Source organism: Amblyomma americanum, chromosome 3 (assembly GCF_052857255.1).
Source record: "Amblyomma americanum isolate KBUSLIRL-KWMA chromosome 3, ASM5285725v1, whole genome shotgun sequence".
Taxonomy (NCBI): Eukaryota; Metazoa; Arthropoda; class Arachnida; order Ixodida; family Ixodidae; genus Amblyomma; species Amblyomma americanum.
The window spans coordinates 103,946,957-103,967,218 of NC_135499.1; the positions used below are offsets into that span (position 1 = coordinate 103,946,957).

The 20,262-nt window shown below is 48.8% G+C and overlaps 1 protein-coding gene across 1 annotated transcript in view; it reads left to right on the forward strand.

Annotated features, from left to right (window-relative positions):
• LOC144123200 (neural cell adhesion molecule 2-like) overlaps positions 1–20,262 on the forward strand; it is a 253,850-nt gene that overhangs the window by 66,357 nt on the left and 167,231 nt on the right. The gene's annotated exons all lie outside the window — the stretch shown is intronic.

The window sequence follows — 20,262 nt, forward strand, 5'->3', positions numbered from 1 at the left end:
TGTGAAAGAATCACACCGTTTGTCTTTGAAAGAAAATAAACAGCGCTCTTATTACAGGAACTTTTCATTGCTGCACCGCAAAATAATGCGAATGGCTGTAACTGGGCTTTCTCACTTTGACGTCTTTACCTCGCAGTGAATTCCTTGGAATACTACTAAGTGCTTAGAGGCATTGCGATTTTTTAGTAGTTGTGTTAAGCGGGCACTTTCGCGTAGTTGAGAAATAGTTACTTGCTAGCTGTAAGACAAAGAATTGTATTATTTTTTTAAAGAAAGCAAGAGTGAATTGGAGCTACGCTGTCAACGCAAGGTTTTCAGCCAAGCCAACAGCCCTAAGGAAAGCGATTAAGCGTTGTTTCTTGCTCACTTATCAAGGCGTCCCGAAGCAGTGCGCAGTGAGCACGAGAGAAAAAGAACCAGTTAGCAGCAGGAAAGCTGCTAAGTGCAATAAGCATTATCCGCTCTCTCGACGTCACTTCCATCCGGGCAATTGAAATTATCCGCTACTTTGGCGTCACTTTCTTCTAGCCAATGAACGAATTTTATGACCGATGAAAGAGTCGATAGCGCTTAAACATTAGGCAAAGACGACATACACAGTCGCGCATGCTCTATCACCATGCAATCACACTGCCGCCTACGGACAGATTCCCAGAGATAACGAAAGCACTAAGGCTAAAAACAGCGCGACCAAAGTGCAGGGTTCGACAAGCTGCTCTGAAATGAAGTCACTGCATTTTGCCTTCGACTGCGCCGTGCAGCTGCTTGAACGTTGCCAAATAAGAGAAGAAACGCCCAAAAGAGTGCACAGGAGCCCCTCGTTTTTGACTCGTCCAAAATTTAAAACGCTTGTAAAGTTTCATCTTTCTCTCTGATAGTTCGCATTCGCGTGGCGGTACAGAGCCGCTATTGACTTCGTCGACGTTCCGTCATTTCAGGTTAGGTTGCCCAGCCCTGTACATCCATGAAGTGTGGTTATCGGCAGAAGCAAGTTTGCAGCCTTCTATTTATATAAATTTTCTTCGCCTTGCATCATTCCCCCAACATGCCGTTGAAACCGGGCGACAACAAGCGACTATTCACTCTATGACTAATGGCAGTGGCTCAGTTCGGCTATGAACGCGCACGCGCGACTTCGGTTGAAATCTCTGCCTTGCGTGTGTATGAAAGTCAAGTATAGTATATTAAATCGCTCAGACAGACGCGGAGGTAAATGGTTTGAACAAAACGAAGAAGCAAGAACCCCGAAAAGGAGCAGCAAACGGGTTGGTTATTCCGCCAGTCTTCATTACTTTCTTGCCTCTCTTTACAAACGCTACAGGTGCGGCCTGACGGAAGCAGGAGCCTGCACTTGGAAGTAATCAGTTTTGATTATGAACCGAAGCTGCATGCTCGCGTACTTTCTCTTGGTCTCTCCGAGCCATCGGTTGTGGTTAGTGCGCATATATAGCTTGCGTGTTACTTGGAGCGCGTTCAAGAGAATTCGAGATATTTACTGTCTGAAGAACGCAACGTGCTGGCAATAAACTGCTTAGCTATGCGAGAAAAATGACGCGGATAACCGTCCTTCCCACTTCTGAAGCACCAGGTCGGGAAGCACTTTCATAAAGTACTATTCCTTTTTGCATTCCTTATTCTCGGTTATTTCTCTCGTTGTGCACGGCAAACCAGGATAAATGTAAAGGCGAAGGCGGAATGTGAAATGCGAAAATTCTTACTACGCTATTTTAGTTAGATGGAATGAGGTCTACAGTAACAAGATACTGCTTCGCCACAAAAACACATCCTTTTTGCAAACACTTTTTTACAAATACACATCATTTTTGTCTAGACGTAGGAGCGGTAGCGACCGTTGTTCTTCGTCGCAGGTAACACGCTAAAGCAGAAACAAGTAGGAAAGACACTTTGTGCTCGGTCACTAGCTGGTGAATTGCTTCCACGTGCATCTCTGACGGCCTTTAAGTAACTCGTATGCATGTGGCCGCAAATTACACCGGTACCCCTCTTTCTCCTTTCATCGCTTCCTTTCTCTCCCTCTCTCTCTTTTCTCTATAAAAGAGTGCAAATGCTTCTTTTTTTAACTTCGTTTCAAATTTTCTCTCTAACCTCCTTTTCTCCATCCGCCTCCCGCGCGGTCCCCAAGGGGAGCAAAACGTCCGAAAGGCCGCCTTCAAGCTCATTGACAAACGACGTCTCGCGGTCCGGCCGCTGCAACCACCGGCATCGGCTTTACAGCGTGGCACCTTCCATTCTGGACACGAGCCGTCCGCTCTCCACCGATCTATATACACACGTACGGACACACGCACACCAGCACATGCACGCACCTTGCGCAGAGGGACCACACGAGAGAGGGAGCAGAGAAGGGGAGAGTATGCGGGGCCTGGGGAAGGCGGAGAGGAATCCACGCTTTTCTTTTGACCCAGCAGCGCGGGCACTTTACAATCGACTTTACGCAGCCTCAGAAGCTTTCGCTGAATAAGTAATCCGATGCATATTACAGCGCGCGCCAGGCAGCTCGGCCGGCCCGCTGCTGCTCCTGCTGCTGCATGCGTGGTTCCCATACCGGTGGCCCGTGGCTCGTGCGCCCGAGCGGCTTTTGTGGCGGCTCCGGGGCCGCTGCTGACGAAAGAATATAAGGGTTCATATTTTAATGCTCGCGCGCCGGCCATCGCGCCAAAGTACAGCGGACCAAGCCTTTCCTCCCTCTCTTTCACATTCGCTTCCTGCTTTCCCCGCGCACAACGCTTCACAGAGAAAGCAAGCCTTCTCGCCTCAAGCGCGGAAAGCGGAGGCTTGAGCTCCCAAGGTGTGCATGTGGCGGGTGCCCAGCGATACTTGGGGAGAGGGGGAGCGGGAAGAGAAAAAAGTGGCCCCGGGTCGACTTTTGCGTGCGCATACAGGGGATGCCTGCTGGATGAAGGGAAGGAAGGAAAAAAGAACGCACATAAACGCAGACTAGAAACAAACAAGAGAGTTCGAAATATTTCTCGTTTCTTCGCGCCTTCGGGGCGGACACGGGCGGTATGTATGTTTCACGGAACGCCGGTAAATGAAGATAAATCGACCGCGGCCAGCCGCCGCAGAAGTCCTTGCTTCTGGGCAAGGCATCGAAAATATTAAAGGGAGCGAGGAACTAAAGGAGTTAAGTCAAAGGGAGGAAAGAGGTGGAGAGAGGAAGAGTTCAAAAAATAAAGCGAACAGGTATCGAGGAAGGGGCAGAAGAAAAAAAAAAGAATGCACAGCGCGTGTTTTATGCGCGGGAACAGTAAAATAGTGGCAGTATAGCAAGTAGCGCATCTAACATGAAAGTTGGGGTCCCCGTCAGGAGGCAGCAACAGCATGAAATAAACTAAGCGGGATGTATCTGCGGTTAGTGCGACCTCTCATACGAGGTGGCCCCCCGCAAGGAGACGCTTCAGGAGCGGGCTAGTGGGAACGCCTCCTCAAGCGCCGCATGAGATGCTTATCCCTCCTAGTGGTGCTTGGCCTCCCGGTCTTCGGTTAAAAGGGAAGCGGGCAGCTTGCTAAGATCCAGTCCACCCACGAACACTAGCACAGGCGTACTCTCGAACCACGTGTATTCTATGGGGCTCAGCCCTCGAATCCAACGGCCTTTTTCCTCTCGTCTCAGCTTCGCAACATAAGAGAAACAAAGAACAGGACCGCATCTGCTACCTCCTGGCTTGCGTCTGCAGATCCTTCCGCAAGGCCCTTCTTAAGCGGTTAGCCTTTACGTCCACATACTCTCTCCTCCTTCTCGATCTTTTCTTTTTTCTGCGCTGTGGTTCTTACACCGCTTCGTCGTATACATGCCCGCCTTGCTGCGAGGGGCGCCGCCTTAAATGCATTATATTTTACGGTTGCTCGTACAGTTTATCTGGACGCAGAACCCACACTAAAGACCAATTCTGCCTCCTCGAAAAAATGTTTCAAGAGAAAAATGAATAAGTAAAAGGGGGCCTTTAAAATGCAAGCTGACCGCATTTGGTCCCAGTGCTACAAGAAACTCTTCGCAGCTATCGCAGGGCCTGTAAGGCGGCGAAGCGTTCCCCGAGGCCGCGCTATGGCCCAACAAAACTCCCTCCAAGTGCGATGCCCGAGCGCCGCTCTCGCCTTCCCGAAGCGCTCCAGCGGCGGATGCCCGCCTTGTTTTCGTCTCTCTCGTGGGTGTGTAGTCTTTCCGCTTTATTTCCCTTCCTCCCCATTTTCTTCCGGGTTTCCCCCTTCTTCCCCGCGGCGCACGGAACCTGCGTCCACCGTGCACCAATGCCCACGAGCCCCTCCTAAAAGAGAATGCGCGCGCCGCTCGGAACGCAGAACCAACGGTGCGGACTCATACTCGACCACAAGAGCACGCGGGCTGGACGGCTGGTAATTTCGAAAAAGAAGACGTCGGGCACACAGTGGGTGGGCGCTCCGCTCGCGCCACTTTTTCCTGCTTTACGTGAGCGCGTACTCCGAGCGTGTCCTGCCAGAACAGAGACGTCCAGAACAAGAGGAGAGGGGAAGAGAGAGAGAAAGGCCCCGAGGAGTGCTGCGGTACGTAGCTCCGCTGGTTCGTGGCTACCACCGTGCTTCTCTCTGGCCATGATTCTGCGGTGATACCAGCTCTTGGGGGTTGAGGGCAGCCATATATGCGCCAGCGAGGAGGACGCTCGCACGCACACGGCAAAAAAAAAAAGGCTTCCGCGTACGGAAAGTGGAGGCGTGTTATGAAATATTCAGACCGGCCGCTCTCTCTACGCCTGGTGGCAGGCGTGTTGGTTTTTTATTGTCCCGAGACTCGGGCCAGACAGCAACATTCCGCGCCGTTGTTTGCTTGCCTGTCTGTTCGCTTGTTTGTTTATCTCTGGGCGTGTCTGCAGCATCTTCGGCTACGTGGGTATATCTGTCCGCCCGCCAGGAACTTCTTCTTCCCCTCTTTTTATGTTAGCTTTCCTGCTGCTTTCGAGACCTGCCGCGCCAAGAGGCGTCCTTATGTATGGCTCCACCCACCTCTTGCATTGGGAACGAGGCTCCCGCTCTGGGGACGATTCTTTCACTTCTGCTACTCTCGCGGACGCCGCTCCTGCTCTTGTGTGCGATTTTGCTTCTGGAATCCTATATCACCCTTCTTCGCTCTCATTTGCGGCTGGCTCGCATGTTGACCGGCTGCCTTGCCATAATGCAGGTGCATTGCATGCCGACACCAGACGGGGGGTCTTTCCCTTGCCGCGAAGGAGCGCGAGATCACGGGGCTTGCGATGCCCATCGCTGAAACTTTTCCGAGCCCCCGGCAAGGCTTTGTTTTTGCGTCGTTGAGCACAAGCACCGCATCGATGCTTCATTGTTTTCAACTGTTTTTGTGTTCCATCGTCTTGGCGCAAGGTCTTCATTTAAACCCAATGTAGCTTTGCTTCAGCGTGGTTTGTAGTTACATAAAATGTCTTGGAGGTTTTGTCGTGCGTCTCATCTGAACAGTGGCCTCGCCACTTGAAGCGCCCTTTTTCCATCATTGTCCTCGACTCAGTGTGTTACTAAGAAAACAGTTCTAGCGTAAACCGCCGCCTGCCCCGCTACCTCCCCCCGCCCCCTTTCGGCGAATTTGAAGTCTACTGCCATCAGCACAAGCGCTAGCGAGTAGCCGTCACTCTCCACTTTCATTCTCCAGAAGCAACTCGCACTAGTCACCTCCATACTGCGCAACTTAGCTAGGTGGCTGCCTTCACACCTACCACCACGCTAGATCCGTTACCCACCCACTCACCCAACTCTGCCACCCAGATGCACCACCCGACAACAACCACCTACCACAACCCTCCAAAAGATCTACAATGACCATAAGTCCAAATCGAACTCAAAGACGAGTGGGAAAGTCAGCTGCTCACCAGAGACACCGTCCACCGCCCCTCCCCACTGTACCACCTCCACCCTCCAGACCAATTCGGTCGTGCGTGTGAAGCCTACGCTTAGACTAGTAAATGTATTAATTAGAATAAAAAGGTCAAAATAATCATCAATGGCACACCGAACTGTTTAGCAGAATTTCAGCGACCCATGTATAAACTTCCCGTAATTATTTCACCATCCACTTCATCGCTGTCAGTCAAATTTGCGTGTCGAAAATTGCAAACCCGTCAAATTCCTCAGTGCATGTAGTCGGTTGTGTAGTCTTTCATACTTGCCCGGCACTGCAGCCATAACTGCCCCTTAGGCTGATGCAGGTTTTATTGTATGCTTGTCTCCATTACGGCGAGGTGTTTTGCTCTGTAACAATATTAACAGCTAGCATAAACCGCAAATGCCGACCAGGCTGCTATAGACGCTTTAAAGCGCCATATCATGGGGGCTGCCATCTTTGGTCACGTGAGAACGCCGCCATTACACGCCTCCTGACTGCTCGGCGCGTGCTTAGTGGCGACGGCTGCTGCGTCTGATGGTGCGGTTCCGACAGGTAGTGTTTCGGCTGATACGGTTGTAAAGGAGTGGGAAGACGACACTATGGTTTGCCCAACGAAGGACATGTCAGAACCCAAATTTTATCACCTGAGGCGTGAAAACATGATAGGTCTTCACGTCGCGGAGAGCCACTCAGCTTTCTTCGAGCCAACGGATGGATCGTCTGAATGCTTATCTGCATCCGCGGAAGGCTTTGCTTAATTGTTTTGTATTGTGATTATCTAAAACGACAAGATTTAATGCTCCTACGACAGCGCAGGTCGTTGTCGCATTGTGCACATGCATGCAGACACCGCTCTAAAACGTTCAATTGGACATATTTGTTTACAACATGTTAACGGTGCTTAGGAAACCAAAAATGTTTTCTGCTGGTTTGTTAAACACAGAAAAGCGACAAAAATAAATAGACACAAATGCTAACTATCATGGTAGCAGTACCATGCATCAAGAAGCCTTCACGAGCTGGCGTGAAATTGTTTCGAAGGATTCGCGATATAATTAATTGTCATAACACGCGCACATCAACGCGTTCATACTATACCAAGTTCACAAATATGTCAGCCTCACATATAAAATCGCGGTACCCTCTACACTCGATATGCGGACATGAAAATGCTTGATGTCTCGTTGATGGCAAGTATTCAACTTCACTCTGAGCACTGGCCTGCGACGTGGCATTTAGTGACTGTATCGCTGTGACCGTAACTGGTGACAAACACACACCACAGCAGCCGTAACGCAAATGCTTTATTCGGAATATAACGAAGTTAAACAGTATCATCCAAGATGACATGTAATCACGGACTGACGGTACGCATTGTCCGCTCGCACGGTTCTGCGCTGAACAATCTGTATTAGCGGCATCTAGGAGCTTAAGTCGTCCTTCTTTTCCGTACCTAATTCGTCCTCTGGCACTCTTTTTACTATAATGGCCGCACATCTTAGCTTACGAGCATTGGGGTCTCGCAACACACGCAAACGCAACTGCACAGCAACTGAAAGCTCGAAGTGACGGTTTGAGTGGCAGATCAGCTTATTCCTTCGACTATGTTCTGCACTTACCCTCACAGATTTTCCAAGATCGGAACCTAGCGTTCTTTCTATATTGACTATCTAGCGCTGGCGAACGTGCTTGTTGCGTTCGCTCGTTCGGAAAGGGTGCATGGCTAACGGGCGCGAACAGGGGCAGTACGTCATTGTGCAGTTCAGTTCCGCGAAACTCGCAAATAATCGCATCCCGCACCTTTAACTCCCTGTCGCAGTTCTTGCAATCCACAACACAGTACGTATTTCCTCTGCCTTTCCACACAATCGTAAAAAGAAAACATTCGTCAGGCACCCGCGATATTTCCATTATTGCTTTGATGCGTACACGCCGGCGACTTACGAGGCACGTAATGGCGCCGTGTTCCGAGCGCGATTGTGGCGCCATCTGATTTCAAATGGAAGAACTGCGCGCTGTAAACGGTCTATATGGGCTGCACTAAACAGAACGTCTGTCGCTCAGTTTGTCTGTGCTAAACTAATCGCCAAAGCTACTTTTAACATTTGCCTTTTTTGGGTTCAGCCATATTTCCACGGGGCTGTGAGAGAGCGTTCAGATTGGCGGATTTCATACGGGCATCTACTGCGCATGCGCAGCATAGCCCAACGCGCACGCGCACTCGGACAAGCTGTAATAGTTAACAAGGTCTATAATGCGTCATCTGCATTGACACTGTGCAAATTGGGCTTCTGCTTCATGTGCCTTCGCATGAAAGGGGCACAGAAACCTCTTAAGCAGCGTCAATGGCTTTCGTTTTTCCAGAAACGTAAAGCAGGGAAAAGACCTATCACTTCATGTGAACCTAAATGGTCTCATCAGCAGACTAAACCAGCTTCGCAACTGATGAACGACTCACCACCTCAGAAGAAGCGCACATAGATGCATTAGTGCAGGCGGGTAATCGGAGCTGGATCTGCCTCTGTGGAGGAGTGCAAGAGAGCGGGCAATGCAAGGGAGGAAAGCGTGTTCTGCCATGATCCTCGCCGAGGCTCGCAGGTCCGTCGCAACGGGATGCGCAAGCACGTTCACGTCGTTCTCATTGTGTGCTGCATGTTCTCAGAGGCCCTGGCGGCGGTTGCATTGAGCCATAGCCTTAAACCTATCTTCTCGCCAGCGGCAAGTTAAGACAGCCTTATGTGATAAGCACCACTTGATTTCCGTCGACATACCACGGAAGGTTACTCACGATGAACAGGGCGACCGGCTCAGCGGGCTGCTGTGTAATGATAAGACTCTCTATTAGGAATATTAAGAGCATAGCACGGCGAACGGGTCCGCATGCGCGCACGACCGAGAATGGCGACAAAGAGGGCGCGTCGTATGCTGTGTATCATAAAGAAGATAAAACTGCTGATCTAGGTACGACCAATGTGGGAGTAGTAACATTGCGCTCGCCAATGCAGGCAAGCGAGTCATTCAGAAACCCACCAGTTGCATCCGCTCGGTGTGGTACCTAGATTACGAGATAGCCGTGAAAACGCAATATCTGCAGTATGGTTTCGCTTGTGTGATTATAAAACAACCTCAATTAAGAAGCAGCTTCGTCTTAGAACGTGCATTCCGGTTGTCGCCCAGGATATGATCCGTGAAATCACGTGGGTCTTGAGTGCGTAATTCGAGAACAGTAACGATAAAATAGCGGGGTGCTTTGTAAATCTACCGCATATGCATGGTATGATTTAGGCCCTTTAGAAAAGAGGTGAAAGCAGCCAAGTCATCTGTACATTCGGTTCAGATGTGAGCAAAAGTTTGGATTTTCAGCAGTATTAAAGTAATATATATTTCTAGCTAGTCACTGTTTCTACGAGCCTGTACAAAAGAAAAAAAAAAGACAAAAACATTTCTTATTCCTCTGGACTAATTTCTCCATTCTCAACTTTACGGCTCTCTAAGCCTTCAGGGGCATCGAACAAGGACTTTCGACGTATATTTAGCTTAATACGAACATGTCAGAATGCATATATAACTAAAAATAACAAAAACTCTCTTAATGCGTTAGTGGCATTGTACATATTCAAATCAAAATTACATATAATGTTAAGGTGGAAAACGAGAAACTGGGGAGATACTATTCGACACTGTGCACAGGAGGCTGGTTTCGACAACGAAACCAACTTGGAAAGCTTCTCAGAGGACGCATGTCGATGCCCGTATTACTTCAAAAGAGAACAACGTGCGGGCAGAATCAGTACACACTTTTACTTACAATGAATTCAATAGCAAAATTGATCATTTTGTTTTTAAATGTTGTGAAAGGAAGGATGTTCATTACAATTTACAATGTACGGGGGGCACGGCGAGACAGTAAAAGCATCCAGGCTGCTGCTGTGCTGTTGTTGCCGAAAAAGCTTTGGGGTCTGTTTGATAACTCGCGATACCACTTCCGCCCTTTTCTTGTTCTTCAGAAAAGCAAGACTGCCCTCAAGTTTAGTGCAGTTAGGTCAAAAACCAGGACATTCGAGGAGCAGGCGCGAAACTAAATCCATCAGAGATGCAGTATTTGCGGGCCGCCTCCTATTCAGCTTGCTCTTATCACTGTTTTTCTGTGTTTTCCTAGTCTTTTTACTAAAAACATTTGTCCCAACTTGGGCCATAACATCAACCTGGTGATTGGTGAAAAGAATGGATAAATAAAGGCCATGCATTCAGCTACCAACATCCAAAGGGCTCCCAGCAAAGAACGCCTGAAGAGGACATCGCTTTCAGTATCAAAACTAAAAAAAAGTTCTCTCTAATCAACACATTTTACAAAAGAAAAGAAAACGAAAACTTTCGGCTTACCAAAACATTCTCTCTCTCAGAGCAGATGCCTTTTTGTGCGGGACAAGTGAGCGGCGCCATTTATCTTTCCAAAACAAAATATGAACCCAAAATTTTATTTTGCATCTTTACCATGGAAGTGCTTGCAGTAGCACTCTTGCGCGGCTCTCAATTTTGCAAGAGCGCCGCTCATTTTTCTAAAAGCCCGCCGCTTCGAGTTACAGCAGTGGTGGCGTGTCTTCTCGTGCGGGTCGCGTGCATTTTTCCCATCGGGCCTGCGGGAAAGAAATCTGGAAAGCAGCCAACAGAAGATTCGCCCCGCTGTACAGCCTGATTGTGCAAATATCACCCTCGGGTCGTTTTCTCGTTACTACAGCATGTTGCATGCGTCGGCATTATTGTCTCTTTCAGATGCGCCAGATATATCGAATGGATTTCATGTTAATATTGTTGAATGTGTTACTGGATGGGACAGAACTAGAGGACAAAAAAGACGCGCTTGTATAAATTGATGGTAACTTGCTTAATCTGACACTGCAGTGCGCTATAGCGCAAGCGCATTGAACTCGATTTCCGCCCGCGCCTTGGCTTGCGTCCCTGTCCCATTGCAGCTGATTTTAGCACCGTTTACTAAGATGAACTTTTAATGCAGAAGCATTATATTGCTCATCGGCAGCGAAGCACGACATTGTAGACAGTTTGTTTATGTATTTCGGGTGTTTTATGTTTATGTGTTGTTTCTATTGAAATTTTTTCTCAACCATGCGTTGCTAGTAGAACTGTATAATTAATCTGGTTCGTATTTTACGCCTGTAGAAACTTTTGATATGTACAAAAAAAGCGGGTTTATATTTTCTTTTTCTTCGGGAGTGTTTTGTAAAACATGTTTTTTTTGTTTCTCATCCGTTTCCGAACAGTGTCTCTTTTTCTCTTTATCTGTACATAAGTGCCAACCGCTGCTTGCCACAGGGTGGCGTGACCGCGTCAGGCAGTTTTCCACCTTTAGTCACGTCTCCAAAGACAATGATCTATTATTCTCTTGAATAAAAAAAAGGGGGGTCACGAGAAATACGAGATGACGTTACGGTGTTGTCAGAAGAATATTTTTTGCGAAAGTGCGAGGAATCGAACCCACGACTTTGAGATTGCAAGGCGAGCACGCAACCCACTGTCCGCAAAGCCGCGTTCCTTCTTCGTGGACGAAAATGAGGCTAGTGTATGCGTTGCCTTACGACTGTATGGTAATAAGTAGGTGTGTTATTAGGAAGATAAAAAATAAATATTACAAAGATTAAAAAGAAATAAAAAGAAACAATTCCTCCCCATTCAAATCACATAGTCCTTATTAAGTGGCCTCCGTAGTTCTAACAACTCGTTGAGCTGCCTGTTACTTTGCGTCCTGATGGTTGTTGCCATTGAGCAGATTTCACGACAGACACTGCCCATGGCTCACTGCACAGCTCAGCGGTGTCTTCAACAATATGAAATACATTTCAAAACACAGGAACACATAATTACATAACGTGTTGGCAACGCGACGGCATTCGCAGCTGTTCATTCCTTTGGCGGGAGCTACTGGTGTAAGTTCAGAGACCCAGGTTGTTTTCTCAGAGCATTGTGGAGAAGGTATAGCTCCCGCAATCTCCTTTTTGATCATGACAAATTTATATGGCACGCGGGCTACTGTGACCAAAGATCTCAGTGCATAAATTCTTTCGTCTAATCAAGCGGGGTGGGGGGGTGGGGGGTGGGGGGACCAAAGACTCATTTCTCAAGGACTTCACCCCAAAGAAGCTGAGCACAAAGCTAGGAGCAAGCTTGTAGACATTGCATCACCGGTGGGTGCAAGACCGCACTGGGGATCGAACCCCGCACCTGGGCATCTGTGTAAAGCCTCCACTTGCTAGGTGTGTTTAGAGAGATTTTCCTCACTTCGCCTCCCACCTGTCGACCGACCCCCTGACCTTTTGCCCCTCTCCCCTTCCCCCTATCGACCTGTAGGGGAGAAGAGAAATGACTCAGCAGGAATAAAAATGACTATGAAGAAAATAACTTGCACATCGGCAGGCCAGCGCGAAAAATATACAGACTCCCGAAGAACCCATCATCATCACCATCATCATCATCATCATCATCATCAGTCTTATTACACCCACTGCAGGGAAAAGGCCTCTCCCATGTCTCTCCAATTAACCCTGCCTTTTGCCAGCGTCATCCACCCTTTGCCTGCAAACTTCTTGATCTCATCCGCCCACCTAACCTTCTGACGTCCCCTGCTACGCTTACTTTCTCTTGGAATACAGTCTGTTACCCTTAAGGACCAGTGGTTATCTTGCCTTCGCATTACATGCCCGATCACATTTCTTCCTCTTGATTTCGACTAGGATGTCATTAACCCGCGTTTGTTCCCTCACCCACTCTGCCCGCTTCCGGTCTCTTAACGTTACACCTATCATTTTTCTTTCCATGGCTCGCTGTGTTGTCGTTAACTTAAGCTGAATTCTCTTTTCGTCAGCCTCCACGTTTCTGCCCCGTAGATGAGTACCGGTAAGATACAGCTGTTGTACACTTTTCTCTTGAGGGAAATTGGTAAACTGCCATTAATGATCTCAGAGAACCTGCCATATGCGCTCCACCCCATTCTTATCCTTGTAGTTATTTCCCTCTCATGATCTGGATCAGCTGTTACTACCTGCCCTAAGTAGACGTATTCCTTTACCACTTCCAGGTGCTCACTGCCAATTGTGAACTGCTGTTCCCTTGCTCCCGAAGTACTATCCGTACAGAAGTTAAGCTTGCCGGAGCTACTCCTTATAACATTTCTCAGGAAGAGCTACCTGCGTCTCACAACAAGCCCTACCGGTGGCTGTGATAGAAACAGCCACCTGCCAGAGCAGTTGTGCATCGCTTAACCGCCGCGCCACTGGGCTGATAGCGGTAAGAGGACTCGGCGCGATCTATGAATGCGGCACATTTTGCCAGTTGCGTAGTCGAAATTTGAAGATAATGAGAATTGAAATATATAGGTGACTGAAAGCCAATGAACTCAGAAGTGCAACAGGGTCGGAACTGGAATTGACTGCCGAGTGAAAGAAGCATGCTACCGGATTTCATCCGCACGAATCAAGCCCAACGTCACTAAGTTTTCTTCTTAGTCCTTAGGCAAGACCACCTGCCACCTGCTACGGTTGGCGAATGAAGGCTTCACATAGACGAAGCCTGTCTCGTGACGTTCCTTCCCTCTTTTCAATGGGAATTTTCCGGCGTGCTTAGTGACGTCACTGTCAGTCTGGCGATGTCATGTCCCTCTAGCCCACAGAATTGCTTTGGTCTGGTGGCATCACTGATGATGTCACGTCCCACCAGCCAATTAGCGAATTTTGCGACAGTTGACGCCGGATGTCGTCGCATTTTTTTCTCCGAATGGGCTTTAAATGCTAAATCATTATTATATTTTTCCCTTACCTACAAAGAGCGTTCAGCTGTATAGAGAGTGCCGTTCCCCTGCTCACTCAGGGCTATGGCCGGTAAGCGGTGGAATGTAATTCGGAGGTTACTTAGCTGACTTCTTTTGCTTTCTCGGATCGATTGAGAAATAAAATGACGGCAGCGTTGCGGCAACCTCGGAAATTTTCTAACTCTTGGAGCACTGGGCAGTGGACTAAGTGCACCACGCTGAGGTTATTTTTGATCGCCAGTAGAAGCGGCGCAAGTGTATATTTATATGCATCAACGAAGGCAATAGGTTTAGCTCACTTTCTCGAAGTGGAGGCCGGTGCACCAGTTCTGTAATGGACTATTGATGCGCACACATGCACACGCGCACGCTCACTCCCCCCCCCCCCCCACACACACACACGCGCACACGTACGCGCGCACACGTACACGCGCACGCATAGGCACGAACGCACGCGCGCGCGCAAGCACAAACATAATGTCACTGGTTCTTTCGGAAACCCGGGAAGGCAACCGGGAGATGGGCCAGGCGGTCCTGAACGTGAGGCTTAGCAAGAGCAGGAGCCGGGCAAAACGGTCGGGACTCAGTTCACGCGCACTCCACACGATCCTCTACTTCTCCGCTGCCGATCTGCCCCGAGCAGTCGGCTGCAGGGGCAGGTGCCACGCAAGACACTACTCTCCTCCCTAAAGACGCATCGTCCCGGTGCGCATACAGCCGTAACTAAAAAGGGTAAAACGTAAGTAGAGCCGGAAAGAGTTCGAAGACGTGCTCTTATGGGTCACAGTAATCTTTGAGGCGCACCCCGTGAACGTCAGACTGATGGGGCCGACGGGATGTTCGTGGCAGAATCGGAAGCACCTCGTAATTTACGTCGACTATACGGCGAACCACCTTGCACGGTCCAAAGTAGCGGTTCAGGAGCTCTCGCTGAGACCACGACGTCGAACTTGGAGTCCACACCCGCACTATATCGCCAGGTTAGAAATGAACATCACGGTGCCGGAGGTTGTACCTGCTTGCGTGGTTGTACCTTGGATGTGAAATCTTGCCAGCTCTGGGGCTTCTCTCGCACGCTGGGTAACGAGTTTAGCATCATCGTAAGAGTAGGCCTCTGAGTCCTGGGACAGCATAGCGTCGAGCTTGTAATTATCTATCTTCCATGCACAAAGTGGAACGGCGAAAACCCAGTGGTCGCTTGCAGAGTGGTGTTATAAGCAAAATTAACGTAAGGCGTAACTTCGTCCCATGTTCTGTGCTCAACATCCACATGCATAGAGAGATGTCTGCCAAGGTCTTATGGAGGCGCCAAGTGAGCCCGTTCGGTTGGGGATGGTATGCGGTAGTTCTACGATAGTGGGTGTGGCTTAAGCGCAAGATCTCTGCCATTAGTTGAGACATAAACGCGGCACCACGATCAGTGTACAGGACCTCTGGGACACCGTGACGAAGGATGATGGACTCGACGAAACACTTCGCCACATGCGCAGCTCCCCACGAGGGCAAAGCTCGCGACTCGGCGTAGCGCTTGAGGTAATCGGGACATAGCAAAAGGTCCAAGGAGATCCACACCTATCTGCTGGAACGGAGTCACCGTCGGGGGGATAGAGTGAAGATGTCCCGCAGGCTGCACGGGTGGAGTCTTACATCTTTGACATTCACGGCAGGTCCGGCAGTAACGACGAACCGTGTTAGCTAGTTGCGGCCAGTAGTACTTGGTGTGAATTGGAGCAAGTGTTCGACTAGACCCCAAATGTCCGGATGTTGGGTCATCATGGCAGGCCTCTATAACTTCGTTGCGTAGGGCAGCCGGAAAAACTAGCAGCCACGACCTGGCACTGGCTGCCAAGTTCTTCTTGTCCAGAACATTATGGCGTAGGCTTATGTACACACGAATAATTAACATAAATCAGTGGCTTTGGAAGAGCCACAATGATAATGGAGGCAAAAATGCTAAGTGCAACTCTTCTTTTCCTAAAAAGGCTTGCGCATTATTTTCATGAACGACTGGAGTCTGCATGACAAATTCTTTTCTCTAATTAGCGCCTGCGTTACTAATAACACGTGCAATCAAAGCTGCGCTGTGTATATGTACCTAAATATCTCCTACATAAAAAGAAAGAAAGTTTAATTAGCTTTCACGTCTACGAGTCAGTGAACACGCTTCTGGTACTTAGATACTTGAACTGCCCTTGATGACAATATATTGCCCTCTTGCGCGCCCTGGCTACAAGAGATTTTTCTTCCGGCCGGCATTTCTAAATTTAGTCATGAGTCAACGTCGACACGCCGACAGCCGCGAAACTTTACGTTCTTGATGTCGGCGACAACATGCCTCACGCAGAACTGCCGCTCAGTCTCAAGGCGCGCTTGCGCTACGTTTTTTTACTGCTTAACGACCACTAAGCTGTCCCAGCTACCAGTGCTGTAATAGAGACGAATGGGTCGTAAATTTGGGTTCGAGTGGCCGGAGAAACCGCAGTGCTCCTGTTTGCACCCATATAACCCCGACGCGACCGAAGAGAAAAAAAAAAGAAACCGTGACGCATGGAGCAATTTCACAAGAGCATGGAATGTTAAAAGCAGCAAGACGAGAGCTGAGACGGGGCCCCAGTACGAAACGGGCCCTCAAGGCCCAGTGCGGGGCGGGGGGGGGGGGGGATTTTTTTTCATGCTATATACATGGTTTCCCTATTTACTTTAGCTTCTCCTCTCCCCCGGTAGTTAAGGGGTAACCGATAAAGGAAGTAATAAGACAGAAACTATGGTCACCAGTTGCGGGCCGACAGCCAGGAAGGTTGGACGAGCTGACGTGACTATAGAAGAAAAAGTTTCCCGCATCACAGCCAACGTTCAGGAGCAAAGAAAAAGCTGTTCGTCTTGTTGTGAAGATTTTAGTCGGTCATGTTGAATGCAAGCCCTCGATAGGAGGAAGGGTGTACTGGAGTGTTTCTACCGCGGAAGAAACCTTGCGTGCTCAGAATGACCGGACGAAACAAAGAAAGAAGAGAAGGCCGCGAGGGGGAAAGCGATGCATGAAACCCACGGACAGGGCTTGACCATAAAGTTTACGGTTCTCCAAGGAGGCCCCGCCGTGGAGGGCGGTATAGGAAGCCGGATGGAATGAAGGCGCTGGAGGGGTTGAGGGTGGGGGCGAGGATGCGGATTCTTGCCAGCCTCTTCCGCCTATCGTCAGCGGGTAGGAGGACGTCCATGCTGGTCAGTAAACAGCAGGGGCGAGGCGGCCAACATTCTCGACCGTTCACTCCTCTCCTTTCTGCCCCAGCGAGGGGCAGGCGCAAGTCTCAGGCCCAGATATCCGCCGTGCTTCAAACCGGACAAACAGCGATGGAAACGGTTCGAGATGCCCCCTTCCCGCATGCGCTACGCCTCTCGAGCGGGCCAGCCTCCTCTGTCTTTTTTTTTCTTTTATTCGATGCTCGAGGAGAAGAGAACGCGCGTCCCTGTCTCTCGAAGCGGACCTGTGTATGCTCTCGCGAGCAGAGATACACCTTTCGATTGGTTTTGTTTCTCGGAGCAAAGAATTCCGGGGAACACAAGAAAACGAACGAGCCACTGCGATGCGGAAGACGACGGGAGCCTGAGCGTGTGGGGCTTGGACTGGAGGCAACGACTCCCGGAGGACCTGGCGGATCGCCGGCTGGACCGGAGAAAGAGAGCGCCGCGTATTGGAGGAGAGTCGAAATTGGCCATGGCCCATCGCGACATTATTCTTCGCTTGCTTGCCGGAATGCGGCCTTGTTTTTATTTCTGTTCGATTTGGCTCGTATTATTTCGCCGGAAAAAAAGGGGGGGGGGGGTGTTGCGAGGGAGGGCTTGTTCGCTTTGTCGTAAAGCGGGGGAGACAGGAAGCGTATTCGAGCTCGGAACAGAAAAAAAAACACGAATAGCAGCGGTCATGCCTGCCTCAAGCGCATGGGATTGTCCCGAAAATAAGGCCTGTCCGCCGTTGTACGTGACTCCTTTGACAGTGTGTCCATCTGTGCAAGCAAACAGGCGGCCTGAGGGAAGGGTGATGAAGTATCATGGCGTTCAGTAGACACTGATGACTATATAATCATTATTTTCTCCTGTCCGAACGGGGATACAAGCAAATGTAACAGCAGCATATTAGCAAAACACAAGTTAGCTACAGGGCTGGTGGGAGACTTATTGGGTATAAATAAGAACTCGACATTTGTGAGAAAAAAAAAAACACCTTTGTGGCTAAGCAATCACACTACTCGAGTCGCGTACTTAACAGAAGTTTTTATTATCAGTTTCATGCTTTAAAAAGAAAACACTTATCCATTTATTCATACCCATTTGAAGCAAGCCACCAGCCTTTGAAGACATAAAATTCATGAGGGCATGTTGCGCTTCTTTTTGGGTGTTTGCAGAGGATCGCATGAGACATGCGTCGGTTTATACGCTTTCCACTAGGCTCAGCGAAATTATCCATTATCTGAAGTGGTTGCTCCGGTAATAGCTTTCTCTACTCAACACCGCCGCAAAATACAAACCAAAATGGTAGCACTTCGCTATATTTCTTGCATTCAAAGAGCATTGCGTCTATGCTCTACATGTGCTATTGTATGTTCGTTGCTTTATCAACCCCAGGAACAGTAACCGCATGTATGGGCATGTTTGAATACATGCAGAAAGAAAAAGGTAGTGTTGTTTTCAAAACTACGGCGTTTCAGTAGATATTCTTTTTGGCTTCGCAGCACATTTGTTTATTTTTAAAACTCATTTTTTGCCCAGGAGCGTTCCCGCTTAAACGCCTTTGAAAAAAATTTAGAAAAATATAGTGCGAAACTAAAAGACTACCCCCTGAAGCTTCAGCTTTTACCTTAATGGGCATGCGCAATAGCTGTAATTCTTTTTGTTTCTATATTGGGTTTTTTGGGTCTGCTACCACTGTGTTGTACATAGAATAAGAAAAAAAAACGACGGCCTTCTGGAGCGGCTCCCATGCCAGGACATTCCAGGCGAAGCATACCTCTGCTAGCAGCAGGTGTAAAACAAGCAGAGTACACCAGCGTGCCATCGAGACGCTGTCAGAAACTAATTGTGATTAAGTAGGCTGCCGCCTGCAGAGAAAAGTTCGAGCCAGCCGCATGCCCTTCAGGCCGTGATTCTGCCAGCCCGAGAGGCGCTGAGGGTCGTCGGCCGCATCGGGGTGCAATCTATTTAATTGGAAAAGCAGTGTTACCGGCGCCCTTTTCTTCATTCCTCTATCCGAATCCCATTCACCTTATGGGCCACTCCCAAACGATACCTTCCCCGTAATGCTAAATGGTGGTCGGGGCGCAGGGCAGCGAGAAACTATTGTCTTTCTTTTTACTGCTACTCCTTCATTCGTGCCTGCTTCCCCTCCAGTCCGCTTTTTTTTTTACGCGGTTATGCTTTTTTAGCCCTTATTCTGAAACCTTCGGGGCCGAGATTGGACGGATTTGGGGTGCGGTCGCACGGGGGTCATCGAAGTCGCATGCATCAACGTCGTGATGGTGCTGGTTCTTTTGCGAGTATGGCAGACGGGAGTGAAGTTATGCCACGGGTTTCCAGCTTGGTTTTATGAGATAACGTACTTAGCCATTGCTCAAGCTCGGAATTCCTGACTATTGGGGGTGCACTTGGCGGTTCTATTCGCCAACATTCATACTATTGAAGGCTCCTTTGGGTTTCTTCGTTCTTGCTTTCTTTCTTTCGTTATTCATTTCTTTCTTTCCTGCTTTTTACTTTCTTTCTTCCTCTTCTTTCTCTACTGCCTTTCATTCTTTCTTTCTCTCTCTATTCAATTATTTCGTTCCATCCTCCTTTTATTTCTTGCTTTGTTCTGCCTTTCCCTTTCTACTTGCTTTTTTCAAGGGAACAAAGTTTCATATTACTGCGTATGATGACTTGTCTGAAAGCACGTAAAGGCTGCGTAAATGATAGGTGTAAGGTTAAGAGACCGGAAGCGGGCAGAGTGCGTGAGAGAACAAACGCGGGTTAATGACATTCCAGTCGAAATCAAGAGGAAGAAATGGGCTTAAGCAGAGCATGTAATGTGAAGGCAAGATAAACGCTGGTCCTTAAGGGTAACAGAGTAGATTCCAAGAGAATGCAAACGTAGCAGGAGGCGGAAGACAGTTGGGTGGTCGGAGGAAATTAAGAAGGTTGCGGGCATACGCTTAGCGCAGCTTGCAAAGGACAGGTTTAATTGTAGTGACACGGGAAAGGTCTTTGCCGTGCAATGGGCGTAGACAGGCTGCTAATGATGATCACGAATTCAAGTCAGTTCATTACGGGCTAAACTCGCATAAAAACGCTGGCGAAACTGCGCCTAATGGTACGCTCACCTTTCTGTCTGCATAGCTGCACAGACTCATATACATGCGTGCAAAATAGCCTTGTTATAAAACGAAAGGAGGAAGTAAGGATTCTCGATGCAGTTTTATTTCTTACTGCATTCTTTTCCAAAGGGGAAAGAAATGTTTCCAAGAGTAGCTGATTTGCACACTGAGTTTATCAAAGTAAGTGAGCGGAGCGTAACAACAAAACAAATTCCGTCGCG